Here is a 17,714-nt window from a genome sequence, read left to right on the forward strand (position 1 = left end):
CAGCCTAGACCCAGCCCGGTTCTCTGCCCATTAGGCCGCAGATACATGCATGCATTCTCTCGTACCGTCCTTCATGCAAATTGATTGATTTATTGATTGATTGATTGATTGATTGATTGATTGATTGATTGATTGATTGATTGATTGATTGATTGATTGATTGATTGATTGATTGATTGATTGATTGATTGATTGATTGATTGAACAACGCACCTGCTACCTACGGGAGACGCCGTATGTGGTCCTTGGGGGCCTCCGCCTCGATTTCTGACCACTCAGTCCCGGTGCACGGCACACGAGTGCATTTTTGCATAGCGGCCCAAATCTGAATGCGGCCTCTACAGCCGGGAATCGGACCCGCGACCTTCGGTTAAGCATCAGAATGCCATAGGAGATCAACCTGGAAAGCGCCTGTACTTTATACAGGTTTTGCGCCGAAAGATATGCGACCATAAATTACGCAATTTACGTTCGGCAATTTGACCAGCAAGTCGGCTTCCACGACACCAGGGTAAGGTAGCAGCAAATCCGTGCCGGCTCCGAAATGGCACGCGTGAAAAGACCGGCAAAAAAGAACGGGCTTGCGCTCAAAACACCCAGGGCAAAGAAACAAATCCCAGAGAAGAGCCACAAGTCGGGGTATACCGAGAAGAAAACTAGCGCCAGGGGAGCGCCGAAGGAACAGCCAGGGAAGCCTGTCATGGAACGGAAAATGGATGCGGCAACAGCTGCGGTCGCGCCGAGCTATTCCAAGGGTTCGGAAAGAAAAAGGGGGACGCGCCAGGACCACACCACGGGTAACCAAGGGGGGGGGGGGGGGCGGTGTCACAAAACGAGAGCAGAAACTCCGCCAGCAGGAGCAGACGAACAGCCGGCCATGCATGCGGAGGCCCTGTGCTGCAGCAGATAGAGGGCACCCGAAAACTTGAACGAGCAGGCGACGAAAAAAAGAAAGAAATAAAGAAGCCAAGCTGCCACAGGAGCATTAAAGTCCAAGAAACTGACGCGTTGTAAGCGCAGATATTGACGATAATGGCGCAGGGTGAAGTCGGAGAGAGAAACGGCAAAGCCATGGACAGATTGCAATGTCCAAGAAAAAAAAAAAGAAATAAAGGAACTCGAAAGAAGCTGATCATCACGATAACAGTACAGCAGACGACCAGAAGACAGAAGACAAGGAATATTGTATAGAAGGGGGCATAAAGCGGAGTCTACAGCGGAAGGAGTGAACCATGCAAAGATGGTAAAGTACGTCAAAGGTTAAGTTCAGCGGGCAAGACGGAAGTTTGCTGGTTATTTTCGCATAATAACTATTCTGACGTAACGGACAGACAAACATCAGCGCTTCCGGCTGAAAACGGAACGCCTGTTCTCGCTCTCTCATAAAAGGTCACACACACACGGATCAAGCCAGGGTTCCTTAATATCACTGGACGGTGTTTGCGCAGTGCTTGGCGAGAACGCGCAGCAGGCGGGAGGCCGGTTGGCCACTGGGATTTGAAAACACAAACAAATGTAAAAAAAAATGAATGACGCACGAATAGGGAAGCTCTTTAGTAGACGATTAAAAAAGTCACCCACGCAGAAGTCAACGGAAGCCTCAACAAGGTCGCGAAGAAGGCAAACGTCCGGGCGGTTCCGAGTCGGAGGTCTACACGCGACAGACGAAAGGCTAAACGATGCGGAGCTAGCGAAGCACTCGAGAAGTTTTCAGGATAGAAGGTTATATACAGAAAGGAAGTGCTAGACCCCAGTAAGAGGGTCAAGTCGTCCAACGAAGCGGATTCAGCACAAGTCAACAGAAACCTCGTGAGACGTCTTCGTCGCATCACCCGGCTGACAGTTGGTTCGAAAAAGTGTGACCGGCTCTCTGGCGCATTGAGCTGTTCCAAGCGAAGTGGAACGTTCCGCTGCCCGCCTGTGCTTGCCAAACAAAAAATACCACCGGAAATACTGTCCCCAGTTTGGCTACGCGCCTAACCTGGAAAAGGTCTGTTTCTTTCTCTGTACTTATTTTTTAATAGCTTAACATAGTGCCACCTCCTCGATGATTGCGCTAGAGCTCAAACACTTGTAGTATTAAATAGTTACAGCCTATAGCGCCGCTTATCAGCATTCGCGAGTGCTATCTAATGCGCGCAACACCTCATAGGTGAATGCGCGGTGCAGATTAGTTAGCACCCGTGAAGGCTTGGTGCGCGCCACTAGCAGCCGGCAGTAATGCTTTGCTGAAACTGTTTATTTATGTATCCCATTTTCATGCACCGACCGATGCCTGTGGCAAGAGCTTCACTTAGAGTTGTGTATGTCCATTTAACTCTTCCTTCAATCTATGTAACGATCGTTTTTCCTGTCAATATGTAAATTTATTACTTTGTTCTCGTCGCCTGTAAATATATACGTCATCATCAGCCTATTTTTATGTCCACTGCAGGACGAAGGACTCTCCCTGCGATCTCCAATTATCCCTGTCCTGCGCCAACTGATACCAACTTGCACCTGCGAATTTTTTAATTTCATCGCCCCACTCTCTCTTCTGTCGTCATCGACTGCGCTTCCCTTCTCTTGGCACCCATTCTGTAACCCTAATGGTCCACCGGTAATTCATCTTACGCAGTACATAGCCTGCCCAGCTCCATTTCTTTTTTCAAATAAATGTAAATATAGCCAGACCGCCCGAAAGCCACCTAAGCAGCATAGCGCCTAACGAACGTTTAGTTCAAACATTCTAAACGGATCAGCTCTCCACAACAAACCACCCTTCTGCACTTGGCAACAAAAGATCGTTTAGGCAACGTTTTTCAGCGCATCGATAAATCGGTGCCAGCAAAACGGCCTCGGGGATAAACACTGCACAACGCCAAAACTATATCGTTTGCTCCGCGGAAGCCGTTCCACAGCAAACAAATTATTTGACGTCAGCGTTCCAAAATTCGCGCAGCACGCAAGCCAATATCACAAACCGCTGGCTGATACGCACTGCACAGATGTGCACGCCGGGTAATCTAAATAAAACAAGTACTTTTCAAAGGTGCGCGCAGTCAGAACATTAGGAAAGTTTATTTATCCGCGGCCCCCATTTTTCTTTTTCAGTTCAACGGCCTTTCTGGTGCAGCGAAACGGGCGCTTCTATATAACTTTCTGTTCGTCGTCTGCAACCACGACCACCCGGTTCCAGAAGACTGCGATACTGCAGACGGGCCACCCACGCCGAGCCATTCGTACTACGGGGCGAGGCCACAGAAGGCGCACGAGACCCCGCGAGAACAAAAGAGAGCGCCTCCTCTAATAAAAGCTTTCCGCTTTGTAATAAAACGAGAACGCCCGACAAAAACCGAAGAGAAAACAAAGAAAAGGCCAAGGAAGAACGAAAATGGAGAAGGACACGGGGAACACACTGGAGCACCGCTGTTCATAAACAGGGGCAGCTAGCGCACAGTCGTTCCGGAAAAAGGCACGCACAACGCGCGTTTCAGTAAAGGAGGCCGATTGAGCCTCGAGTCTCGAACAGAAACGAGATTGCCGCCTTCGCTCACAGGCAAGAAACGACGCCCAAACAGACGACAGCCGTCTGTTCCAGCGTCATTCCCGAACGTCTGTTTCTACACGTAGGAACAGATGGACGCACAATTCAGCGGGAACGGGGCAGAACAATGCGCCCGTGTTTGTCTTACGAAGTTTCTAGCAAATCGTCTTTTTCTTTTTGTACTTAGCCAGGCACAAGGGCGTTCGGGAAACAACGGTTCTTCCACCTCCTCAAGTGACGCGAGGGCTGAAGCTATCAGCTTAGCAAGGCGCGCTGCTTAATCGGCTGACGCAGCTAGGGACATCCAAATCATAATGCATTGCAGATGACCAGGGCGCTTTCGACTTAAATCGAAACCAAACGACGCCGTAAAAGACGTCATCCCCTAAGCGAGGCGATTGAACAAGCGCGTTTTCCTACAACGTGTCTACAACCTATCGCAGCTCGATGAACAGAAAGCCACACAATGGAAAACGCGTAGCGGCGTAAAAGTTACGTGAAAGGCGCACGCACGGCAGATGCCTTGGCATTCGCGTCTTGTTCCCTCCGACGACCGAGCGCACGTAGCTGACGCGTTTACGTTTGACGTCAAACCTCCATTCCCGTACACCGCTTCGAAGAACTTCGAATCGCGTTTTCCTCGGCGTGGTCATTACGCCGAGCTTACGATGTACGCATGAGGCGGCGAGCACCGTATAACTCGTTTTTTTCAGGTATACCTTCGGCGTGCGTGGGATCGCCCAACCTCACCTATACTGGTAACCAAAATTTCCCACAAAAAGTTACCAGAGGGCTCTGGCACTGCGATCGTTCAGTCACCATGAGAATGAAGGTTATAGTAGCGGGAGTGGTCTTCTTGTTTTGTGGCTGCAGACATTCTTGTGGCTGCGTTTATTACGCTTTATCTGCTTTCATTGGCCTAAATTTGAAAGCGATCTATACATATTTTTTTTTAATTACGGAAGGCAAGACTCCGAACACGCATATTCGCTGCTAATTGCATGGTTCCGCTTGTCCATGCGTCCATGGCGTGACGGTTAAAATATCGGGCTTCTGTGCTAGGTCCTGTGTGCGAACACTGCCGTCAGACAATTTTAATGTTTATTTAGTTGTTCATGTTGTTACGGGAAGGAAGAAGCGTGCGTCTATTTACAGATGGCTTTTAATGGCGGAGCCAGCCAGCGTAGAGCAGCGATAATGCTACACTCTTCTCAGTTTGCACTCGTCTACACAATTATCAGTTTGCAAAGTCCCGAAGCTGTTTAAAGCAACAGGACAAAGTTTAGGCAAACGCATGTACTAAGCATCCTTCACACGCTAGCTGGACCGCCTTGGTGTGCTGGCAGCTCCCGTAGACACTAGCGCCAGTACCCTCTAGTAATTGTACGAAACTCTTTATGCTGGTAACCAAGTGCAGCATATTATGCCCGAAATTACCGATCGCTCATCGCGAATGCACGCGACGGTGCTACGTGGCTGGAAAAAAAAAAAAAAGGATTCCGTGCGCCGCCTTCAGCCTTCACGTAATTTCAATCGTACCCAGCAGCTGCCACAGGCAATCTTAGCTGACAACTCGAAAACCCCTGCGTGTCACTGGGAATGACCTTGCGTCGTCTCACGATATATGCCGCTAACTGATGCGGGTTAACGCCTCATAGTGACGCGTTGTCGATTGCTATGTGAAGGACGTCGCATAGCGGAGCTTTACAGACGGATTTTGGCCATCTGGTGAACTCAAAGCTTGGTACACGAGAGTTTTGAAGCTCCCGTCGGAACGTGCCCGCCACAGCAAGAATCTAACCCCCTTCGTGGTCGGCGGCAGCACGCCGCATACACAGACAATATAGATAGGTTTCCAATTCTACCGTCATTGTATATCTGTCATAATGCTATACGTTCGGGCGACATGGTTAGGAAGGATTACGATTCCAACATTGCACTGCAATAACTTCCTGCAAAACAGACGACCGCCTCTCGGCCACCGTGCTTTGCGACGTCTCTATACGAAATCGAAGCTATAGTATACCCTGTGGCGCTACTGTCTATGGAAACTGCAAGCATGGCGGCTCACACCGCATAGTAAGGATGGATATATAGTACGTGTATTTGTCCATAAACTACGTCCTTTTGGTTTCAAACGCTCTTGAGACTTTACAAATTGATCATTTCAACAAAATAGTGCGTTACAGACGCAACAATTCGCAGTGATTCTGCATGCGCACACAGTCTTACTGCGTTTGCAAAAGTAGGCTTGCTTGAAATTTTAGACCAATAAAGACCGATACCGTGAAATAAATAAAGCCATAAGAACGACCGAAGCCACAAGCACTAAGGTAAGACAAATACATAATTACTCGTAGGAAAGAATGCCACACCGAGAAGTTTAGATCTACCTTGAGCTACTTTGTGCTGAAAGAAGGTTACTTGGACAAAGCAAGAAACAAGCATAAAAAAGAACGCCGTTAAGTATGCATCAAAGCAAGAACTCAGCCTCGCCCGGTCGCCAAAGCGAATGTAACAAAGAAATGCGTATAGCTGCATTTCCGTAATATTATGCACCGGCTCGCATTACCGGCGCGAGCCGCTTATGTCGCCTTGCCGGACGCGAATATAGACACGTCTGTGGGATATATGTCACACGCATGTGCGTCCGTGCGCGTGGTTAGAGATTATGGCGACAATTCCCGCCAAAGGCGACGCGACATCATTCAGACGGCGACGCGTTATTGCCGTCCCGAAGCCATGCATAGAGGTCGCGGCTATACAAAACGCCTTTTCTGTGTCGCTGCCACAAATGATGCAGAAGAAACTAAAAAATGTTCGCGGTCGCCACCGGTTTGCTATACGCGCGGACGCCGATGCCAGGAGAGCGTGCGCGTTCTTTCCGTCTGCTAAGCATGCCAATTTCTGCAACCTCCCACGAGGATATAGCCAGCCGCACAGACTTTAGCACAAACAGCGCTATAACAGCTCCGCCCACGGAGCGCTATTACGCTCACGCGCCAAAGCGAGCGGTGTCGGCACTTTTTGTATTTTCAGTTTTCGTCCATACCGTCCGGTAATTAACCCAATTCTTTCGACACACCGGCCATGTCCAGGCAGTTTCCTTGCAGCCTCAAAAATGGCCGCCACTCCACTTCCCCCGTTCTGGCCGCATCTGTTTCCATCTGCGCTAAACTGCAGACGACACCCTAATTTTTTTTTCTTTTTCATGCCGCAGCAAAACAAAGGCAAAGAGAACAGACGACGCAAAAATTGCACCACCGCGAATGTGCATATCAGCCGCACGCCACGCGCGAACAGACGAACGTCATTTTTTCTTTTTTTTCTTTCTGCGTCGCCTGCTTAACAGAGGCGCGCAAAATGCAAGCAGACGAGAGACGTGCTGGGTGATTGATGCATGCTCGTTCTTTTTTTTTTCTTTTTTTTTTTTTTTGCAATAAGAGAGTGCGTGTGACGTTAATAAGCCCTTTGTTGGCCCTTTATTATATTTGCTTAGTTTCCGGCGCGAACGTCATTGCAAAATCTACAGCTCTGCTGCATGCGTGCAATGACGCTTATAGCGCAAAAGGGTTCAGGCTTATTGTATGCGAAACAGCAATATGCAGCAGTATCACAGCCGCAAATGTAACGTCCTCTTTTGTGTAGCCTTCGGCTCACCGCAATGGCGCAAAATTACTAGGTATATACCAGTTACGTCTGGCTATTTCCATTCTGAACTACAGCGATTGTGTAGAGGGGATTTAGATGACGGTGTAGCGGGATCTGTAGTCACTTGGTTGTCTTAAACAATTGACCCGCGAATAAAAGCAGCTTCTACTTTCACAATGCGAAGAACAGTACATAGACCATTTTCTTTTCCAGACTAGTATGCCACGATAAGACTTAAATACTAAGTAAATTAGGTCTGCGACCTGACGATTCGGTCACTTATTTGAGAGTAAAGACTGCGCCAAGTTTCTAGGGGAGGTCGTGACAGTGACACACGATTTCGGCGTATTGCCGCGAGAATGACAAAGCGCCTCATTTATAAGTTACGGCCCAACCTAACACGCATACCTGCAATCTCCGCAGTTACGGTGTGAAAACATCTGCTTCGCCTTCATGTATATTGCTGCCCAAAAAGATGCCAACTTTATTTGAAGTCTTCTGAAAGATAATTTAGAAATCCAATATAGTCTTGCTGTAGGAACGGATGTTTCAACGGCCAGTTATAAAACAAAAGCACGACAGTAAACGCAGCAGAGCTCACAGCAAAAATGCCTTCGATTAAACGTTTGCTTTAAACTGGCAATTGCGCTGAATTTCCATGGAAAGACAGGTACAATTTCTTCTTTTGCGTAGCAGCCTATATGGAAATCTGTCAAAGCTTGAAATCACTAAGCGTAATCGTTCTATTATTACTACCACACTCCATGGTCCAGAGCAGGGGTTGCCGCCATTTTGTTACAATATTTTGTTCTATTTTGTTCTAACATTAGCAAATATTCGGCAATTAGCACATTCTCGGATTTCTAATACGAATCGAATAGCAAATAGATTCGTACGCGAAATGTCCGATGTTCGCGCGGTGTACCTAGGTCTACCTGACGCGGCCACGTTCTGCAGTGTGCTCCCCGACATGCTGCACGGATCTAACAAGCGGATCTAACGGATCCAGCGGATCTGCACGGATCTAACGAGCAAAATATATAAAATCGCACAAGTGCACGACAATGCTCTCACTATGGTTTTATCCCTGTCTTCCATTGCTGCATTAAATTGAGTATAGAACAAAGACGACTGAGACATATGTTATCCTCGACAAACACCATCCTCGTTCGTGTTTAAGCTGTATGTTAGGTGCAAGGATGAAATGCCGTGAGGAAAGCATCAAAAGACTCGCGGGGACGTACAATTGAAAGGGCGCGACATTTCCATTAAGCTGCAAGGCTAACATGAACACGACATCAAGTGCGCAGTAATCAGCCACAAAGTCCTTAATCCGTCTCACATAGTCTCGACGCTGCAAGGTTGAGGAAAACGTACAGGAGGTCGATTCGAAAGGCCACGAAGTTATCATTACACACACCACCGACTCCCGAACGCAGTCATCCAAGGCCGCAGACGACGCTAAAGTCCCAAATGGCCTGAGCAGCAGACGATGTACGCGTAGAAGCAGACGACCTCTGGCAGAGCAGACGGCTGACGTCGGGGACTCGGGAGGCTTCGCAACGTCGTCTGCTTCTCGCCGAAGCAGACGACGTGTTAATCCACGGGGAACAGGGTATCAGGCTTAGCACCACAGACGCGCCTGGTTGATGCCAAGGATATTTTTCACTGCAACTTATACTTATTTGTGCGCTCTCTTGTCGGGACAGCTGTCTCGGAAGCGAGCCTGGAGCAGACGACAGCGCGATAATCCGTCTGCGATTGGGGTGTGAACCAGCGAGTACACAGTGTTGCGTAACGTTGCAGAGCAGCGTTATATTTTGCTGTTGTTTCTTTGTTTGCTTTTTCGTATTCTTTCATTCCCTACAGCTGTTTGGGTGCACAGAAGTCTGGGAGAAGACACGGCTCTTCGTAGCAAGCAGAAGAGACATTGCAAAGACAGACGTCGCTATAGCCCACGAAGTATGACATACAGGAGTGTACTGGGACATGTGTAGCAGAGGTGCTGCTACCCACACCTGCAATATATATGTGACTCTTCGCCGTGAACAAGATGTAAAAAAAAAAAAAACACGCTCACTTACGCTGCAAATAAATGGGAACGTTAAGTGGAAAAGGTCGCGAAACGGGCGCAAGTCGTCAATGGATGTTAGCAGCTGCGATTTTGCTGGAGCTCCAGGAGGATGTGCGTTTGCTGGCATAATTACCGGCGCCGAGTGATCTGCGCAAGCCCCATAGGCCAGATTGATATCTCTGCCTTCGCAAGGGAGGACGACCTCAACACCCGAGGCCGCAGCCTAGGGAGCTCCCAGCGCTAACCGTATACCGCATTCGGGGTATCCCTTCTTCACTACAATCCGTGCACCCAGAACTCGCGGTGCACTTGAACGCAGGCACCTCTAGGCGCGCGCATAAGCGCCTCGGGAGATATATAGCGCAGAGCACGCGGTCAGGGAGATTGGGGGGAAGAGATAGGCGGAGCAAAACGCCCCGACGGCCTAGCCGTCCGTGTCAATAGGTCGCAGCAGACGCCGCAGGCGTCGACAGGGTCGAGAGCGCATGTCGCCATTCATCGCGAGTCGTTTGCGTCAACGCCAGCGACACGCGGAGTATAGGCGACATTTTCCTGCCCGCCATCGTGCCCCTTTCCACCTCTCCTGTACTGTGTCTAGCTTTCCTACCGTTTTCCACTATATATTTCAAGCTAGAAGAGCACTAAATATATGCATCAAGTTCACTTGCCCATGTCAACTGTGCAAATTATTTGCGTCTGTGTGCCATAATTGTCCTTCTGCTAATTTTACCATTACCTCTACCTTCCCCCACTGCTTCTGTAGCCTAAAATAGGCGTGCGGTGTGTATAGGTAAACGAAATAAAGAATGTTAAGCTGTACCAGTAAATTACGCTTCTGCATTAGCAAAATGGTTATTCCTGCCTCACGTGAGAGCAGCTGGTCACTGTGAGCTATAAACGACGAAAGAAGGAAAGACGAGGGGCGCCGCCTCCTTGATTTTCCCGCACCAACTTGGCGTGACGTCATGCATTTTGACAGCACCTGCTCGGGTCTAGGAAAGTGGTTATGCGTATAGGAGGGCTGCTTTCCATCACAAAAGAAACAAAATCTCCACCCAGCAAGTTTCAACAGTATTTCCTGCGCCAAAGACGGCCAGCGTACGAGAAAGAGATATGTTGAAATCCATGACGTCACACTGACCTAATAACGCCGAGGTTCCAGCGCAAAACGTTAAAAATAAAGGAAGGGGGGGGGGGTCAGGTTCCTATCTTTTTTCTTTTCTTTTTCAATCCTGAATCTTTTTTTTTAATGTCAAGCCAGTGAAAACATAGTAACGAAATATGATTTCACCAGCACAAGCTAGTTTAGTGTCCATTTAATCCCCCACAACAAAGGTAGCAAACTTGCATGATCAGAACAAGCTGCAACGCGAGCAGCAAATTGTAAGTGCAGGGATTCTAGTTCGGTGACAAAGTAGTCAAGCGCGGGATATAAATACGCAGCTGATGAGGGCTCGCAAGAAACCTCGGAGATTATTTGGATTCAGCGAACGAAGACAGCGCGCCTCTGCCGTAATCAATGACGCGAATTTCGGAATTAATTTTCACACGGCGACTAAGCGGCGAAACTCCGCTGCATGCGTAAATTACTAAACTGGAGCATCAGATTCCCATGGTTACTTGATCAAGCTCTTGCTTCGGGGCCAACTTCGATTTTCCTATTCGAGCACATTTGAAAAAGCATAAACGTTGGTGCTGTATGTGCGTACTGTATGTGCCGGTATATAATGTAAGGATTCCTTTCGTTCATTCTATTCCTTTCTTATCACCCACACTCCACGGCCGGCCGATACTGGTGATAAGTGGCTCGGACCATCGATCAAGCGAGAAGAGACATAGCGTTTGAAATGGAAACGTTACAATATACTAGCCCATTTCAACAACGCTTGCTGTATCAAAAAGAGGTGAAATCGAAGCGGCTTTTGCAAGCAGTGTTTATATCTATACCCACCACAATCGACAATAATTCGTGAAAATTTGGCAACGTTACATATAAAGCATCAATTTCACAACTTTAAGCCAACTAAAAAAAAGTAATTTATGGAACCTTGCGTGCCAGAAGCACGACCTGATCATATACATGAGGCACACCGTAGTTCGGGGACTCCGGATTAATTTTGACCACCTGTGGTTTTGTAACATGCCTGTAAATCTAAGTCCACGAGCGTTATTGCATTTCGCCCCCATCGAAACGCGACAGCCGCGGTCGGAAACCGAACCCACGAACTCGTACTTAGCACTGAAAAGCCATAACTGCTAAGCCAACCTGCGGCGGGTAAATTTTAAAAAGAATAACGCTAAATTCTGAAAACAGCCTGTATCTGCCATCCCAGCTGATAAGAACACTATGTCTAACTATTGCCGATGCTTCCTTTCACGTCGCGTTTCGGCATGAACATACGAAGCCCGCGCAACCATTCCAATCAACGTAACACTTATTAAACCAAAATGCACGAGACAGGTGTCTTTACATCGCCTGTCCTTCACTTTGTTTCTTCGCAGCTAACCCGTTTTTCATCGACTTGCAGCCGCATCAAACCAACCGACGCCATAGAGGCCGTGGAGGACCCAGGCGCGCGCTGCGTCCGGCCATTGTTCGCCATCTGGCAAGCTGTTCACAGTCGCACACACAGAGAGGAAACAGCTACTCGCCGGCCTCGTTACGGGCTCACGCTCGTTAGATCCGTGCAGCATGTCGGGGAGGGCACTGCAGAACGTGGCCGCGTCATGCAGGTATATAGACCTATAGGTACACCGCGCGAACATGGGACATTTCGCGTACGAATCGAACTGCTATTCGATTCGTATTAGAAATTCGAGAATGTGCTAATTGCCAAATATTTGCTAATGTTAGAACATGAAGGGGAGGGGGGGGGACAGTTTTGGAGTTCATACAAGAAGACAGATGCACGTGGTGACTGTTCTAAATGCTTCTGCGCCCGCGAGACTGGCCGCTCGAGGCACTTTACGTGTATTCGCGGGCTTCTTTCACGCTCGGAAAAACACTTTTATGCAGCACGTATTAAGCAACAGAAAGCTGTATGGGAAGTTTTTCATGTCGCTCTGCAATTTTGTCATTGACACTTTTCATGTAATTATAATATTTGAGAAGTTAATTAAGACTATCATTATCCAATTAGACGGAATTAAATATATAGTGTATACCTCCAAGCGACGGCAAACAACATTACCTTTGTTCTGTCCAGCTACGTGGCATTTGCATATATCTAAGCTCTGGCTAAAGTTAGCTCGGACGCCCTGTATACAGACGTGCTGGTCCTGTGTTTCATATTACAGTGCGAAGTAATGTTCTTCCGCAGCACGTGGTCGAGCTTAGTCGGACGTTACAAGTGCCGCCAATATACACTATGGTGCGAACATCCATCTGGTTCATCTGAACGTCAGGTGACGTCGAGCTAACGCGCTTGTGAAGCAGCGAACGCACTTCGGAAAACGATGCAAAAGGCGAGATTTGAGGGGACAAACACACCGGACCCGTCTTTAACGCTGTTTCCCGAATTATGTTCTCTCGTCAACTGGCCCAACTTCAACATATATCGAGTTAAACACACACTCAAACGCCTCTGCACGGCCATTATGATCGCAAGACAAATCGGGCGCGATACTGCGAGTGTTGGCTATTGTACACAGCTATAGTGTTAGCAGCAGACGATGGTGATACTCCCAACGCTTCATCGAAACCGCCTGCACGCAACGGGCCCCCAATCTTGCCGTCTGCTTTCGCGAACCGTTAGCAGACGACGGTGCAAAGCGCGCTGGCTAAGTAAGGTCCTAATGCACCGTTTTGTCAATGAAGAAGATCGTCCGCGCAAGGTGCGCGATGAAAGTTCGCTTTGCCTTTTAACGTATAAACAGTGTAACCGCAGTTGAAACACGTGACGCTATATTGTTGCGTGCAGTACATAAACAGCATCAGCGCGCGCCTTGTGATAGCTTTCCGGCGACGCTGCATTGTTTTAACGTGACAGCTACTTTCAATCAACTCGACTCTCTCCGACTCCGAAAGAGTCTATTGTATGCTGCATTGTTCTCCCCGTTACTTCCCCGCTGACAATTCAATGTCATTTATATCAATGCCATTTTCCTTTAAGTACGACACTCGCACTCTCAATAATGACCTTACCCTATGCTTTTGTTCATTTCTTTCTCTTTAACGAGTCGCGCTTACCGCAATATAACACCAGGTAAAACTCATCTGCGCAAGCTTCTCCAAGGACATCAAGCGAAACACCCGCGTATTAGCAGACGCTGATAGTTACATGCTGCACACATAGCTACACGATTGCAATTTACACAGTCCCGCACACGCTTTGTGAATGTCAGGCTCGAAGCTAAAACCAGTTCATCAATACCGTCATACTTCACCCGAACGCATCTTAAGCGCCTTCTTGCTAATCCTGCAGAGAGTAGATTTCCGGTTGGGATGCTTTAAATGGTGCTAGCTTAATGCATCATCGTTTGAGAACGTTGGATCGTTGGATGCTTGCTACTTACAGCCCATGTTTGTCAAAGCTAAGCCGCTACTGCATTGTATTCATCCCTGTATATACGGTTAATTCTGGCGGCACCTGTGCACACTTCTTTGCATTTAAAAGAAACTGCCGAATCATTGAGTTCGTACAGCTACTCAAAAGGCCCAGCAGATAGCGCTACGTGAATTTAAAGAAGGAAAGAAATAAAGAAAGAAGAAGCAAACTACAGTCGGTCTCAACATCTATCGGTTATCTGGTCACCGCGCCACCTTTCTTCCCAGGCGAGCCGTTGCTATCGAAAACAAGACGCCTACGGGGCGACATAGAAAAGCCATTCCATCAGATTGAAATCGACACCGCTGTACGGAGACAACGCAGCCGACGACCGTTCCCATTATTATGACCGCACAGAGCCGCGGCGCGCGAATCGGACGCCATCTTCGTATCGGGGAGCGAAGCGCGACATCGGGAAAAACAGACTCCGGCGGATGCGCCTACACAAACCTCCAAAAGCTGCAGGCGCGGAAAAAAACGCGTCGCCTGGAGAGACCTCAATTACTAGACAGCCACCGCCAACGCAAGTTCTGTGCTGTTTGTGTCGCTAAAACCGTACAGCGCGCGGCAGAAGGCATGGAACTTGCAGACGTGCTTGCTAGCACACAGCCAAAGAAAATGAGACGCGAATTATTCGCTGCAACGGTAATTAACGCGACCGCTCTCTTTTCGAAACGTTACAGAGTCTTTCATTCATTTCCATTTGCGTCTTAGTTGCGCAAGCTTGCGAAAGTTTAAAGCGTCGTCTGCTTCTACTTTGGACGTGCAGCCTACGTATATCCACGCGCACGTATCCACACACCGCGGGGACCGAGCTCATGCACACGCGGCTGTCGGTCTGTATGGAGAAGAAAATACACTTGCCACATATTCTCTACTTAAAGGCAATTAGAACATACGAACGAGGAGCTGTTTCAACACGTTGCGACTTTACCAATTATCGCTGCCACTGCCTTCGTTGTGCAAACTTTCAGCATCGTCTGCTTCTGCTCTAAGCAGCCGAAGTTTTTACGGCCTGCGAAGGACTCTTGCACGGCGGTCCTTTTGCTTTTATATCGAGTCTTTCCTGACTGGTTGTTCTAGTATTTACAGTGTTGCACGCTATTAATGAAGCGGAGTACAGTTACGAAACCTCCTGCGCTTTATCAGCGCAGACGTGGGATGACGACTACGGCGGCTAGGTCCCGCCGTCATTTCTATTACCGAGATCACTTTATTACTGCGGTTTCCTGCGAGCGAGCAGCGGAGGCTTAGGTGCCGGCTGCAATCAGGTACCCCCCCCCCCCCCCGCACAAATATATATAAACGGGAAAAAGGAAAGCGCGATCGGTTCGTGTCGTCCACAACGCTTCATTCCAACGTCGTCTGCACTGAAGGCTCAATCACAGACGACGGTCGCAGCAGCACCGAAACCCGTTCTTATTCTTTTCCTTTTGTAGGTCTGCCTCTCTCTTTGTTTCTCGGCGCAGGCGCAATCTCTATCTGTTTGCACAAGCCGGGAACGTAATGGAAACTAAAGAGGTTATGCGCGGCTTCGATACGCGATAGAGAATTGCCCGGTAGAGAAAATAGCACGATGGGTTCATTCAGTTCTTCGTCTTTTCTGCTCTATTAAACTGCGACTTACATCGTAAGAGTGCAACCATGTCGTGTTCTGTACACCCATAGGTGTAGCAGAAGACCGAAAATGACACACACACACACGCACTCGCGCGCACACAGTTTCTTCAAAGTTCAGCACGCAGGACCCGACGTAACATATGCAGGAAAGAGACGACGAACTTTTTGGATATATATATATATATATATATATATATATATATATATATATATATATATACGCACACGAGGTGGAGTACGGAAATTCAGGAATGCCGCTGCAATTCATGACAGCGTTTCAAATCACTCGGAAGAAAATAGCCGATGTTAGATGGTTGCAAGACACCGTCGAACATAACGGGTAACACGCACCGCAAGAGTCGCGATACTGCAGGGCAAGCACGTCAAGTAGCGCTATGCGCACACAACAAACACGCCGATGAGCTCCAAGATGCCCCCGAAACAAACCGGGAAGTAACCATCGGCCTCCATATGCAACGCTCCTTCTCCCCCGTCCCCCTTCCCTCCCAACCCTTGCCTTCAAATGTGCTCGCACTGAGAGGAAAACGCGACACGAGAGAAGCAAGAGACTCGTCGGCGCGTCCGCAGTTACTTCCCCGTGTACCATAACACGAAACGACGCGACCAGCAACAGCCTTATTTTATTTTTCGCTTCTTATTCGGTTCCGCCTCTTAGCTTTATCTAGCGCGAGCAATTTCCTCCCATCGCGCCCGAGACGGGCCGCAACGGCGGCTGCGGGTATGCATACGAAGGAAACGGGAGGAAATAATTGCTCGCACCGCGACAACGCCGCTATATAAGGACTCCGAGATTGTGCGACGAGCTCATTAAGAAGGATCTAAAGTTTCAGACGCTGCGCAGTGGTGTACGCCACGTTAACAGAGGGTCGCGCGAAGGGCAATAATGCAAACAGGAACAGCATATATACGACATGAGAGCTATACACGTCGCGGCGCTAGCTCGTCGGTTCTGCCGTTCTGCCGACGGGCTACAATAGTCCAGGAGTTCGTGGGTTCGATCCTCAGCTTCGGCGACCGAATTCCTATGAGGACGAAGTGTAAAATGAGAAAGAAGATGAGAAAGCAGGAAAGAAAAAAAGGGGCTTTTACGTGCCAAAACTACGATCTGATTAGAGGCACGCCGTAGTGGAGGATTCCGGAAATTTCGACCACCTGGGGCTCTTTAACGTGCATTTAAACCTAGGTACACGGGTGTTTTCGCATTTCGCCCCCGTCGAAATGCAGCCGCCGTGGCCGGGATTCGATCCCGGGACCTCGTGCTCAGCAGCCCAGCACCATAGGCCCTGAGCAACGACGGCGGGTAAGAAAAATAAAGGAAAGGGAAGAAAAGAAAACGTACGCCCGTGAATCAATATGGCTGCGCTTGCGTCGGTGGACCCCGCGTGCGTGCGTGCGTGCGTGTGTGCGTGTGTGCGTGTGTGCGTGTGTGCGTGTGTGCGTGCGCACGCGCACGCACACACACACAATTTATTCCAGCAAGTGCAACGACTTGACTGGTCTGTTCTGTGCGACAAAGCAAACGGAAAGAAGGTGGCAGTAAACACTCAAAAAACAGTCACACGCACGTTCTTTGAGTTCCGTTATGTATCTATAGGCACTGCGCGGTGTTTTATAACACGCCTTGCACCCATTGCAAAAACTTCAAGAACGCTTCGCACGAAGTCGTACGCACTTTACCGCTTTTTTAGAGGCATGCGACCGACAAACGGGCGTTCACGTATACATATTCCGCGGATTCTGATTCATGTGCAACTGGGGGAAAATGTCGACGCACATTAGAAGTATACAGGGCACGTGCGAGTCGATCGGCAAGGTCCCAACAGACGGCCAAACGGAAAGCGTCGGTGGTGTGAGTAACGCTGTACAAGCAAGTCGTTCGTTCCACGAATGTGACCACCTCGCCGTCACATAGAAAAAAAATAATGATAATAACGGCGTTGCCTGCAGTTTCGCATGCGAGTCACGCTGTGCATATATACGTTGTCGCAAGTTTACACCTGATAAAAGCGCCGTGGAGATATACGCACGTCGAATGTGTCGTTGGTCCTTGAGCGTGATTGAGCTCATTTACATATCGCGGTCGTGTGCTACGTACACAGAGTATCGAAAGAAGTGAAGAAATCTACAGCCACCTGCGCTTATACGGGAGCTAGTATCGACCACGCGTTCGCTGCTTCAGCTTCCCACGAGGAAAAGAAAAATGATGGGAGGGGGGGGGGGGGGGGGGGGGCATCCTGAAACGTCGCATCGCTCGTATAGGGAGACCTTGCCATCA

At 48.7% G+C, this 17,714-nt stretch overlaps 1 protein-coding gene across 1 annotated transcript in view; it reads right to left on the reverse strand.

Annotated features, from left to right (window-relative positions):
* Positions 1-17,714, reverse strand: part of LOC126525578 (caskin-2-like) — a 342,542-nt gene that overhangs the window by 169,713 nt on the left and 155,115 nt on the right. The window lies entirely within an intron of this gene.

Source organism: Dermacentor andersoni, chromosome 8, assembly GCF_023375885.2.
Source record: "Dermacentor andersoni chromosome 8, qqDerAnde1_hic_scaffold, whole genome shotgun sequence".
Lineage (NCBI taxonomy): Eukaryota > Metazoa > Arthropoda > Arachnida > Ixodida > Ixodidae > Dermacentor > Dermacentor andersoni.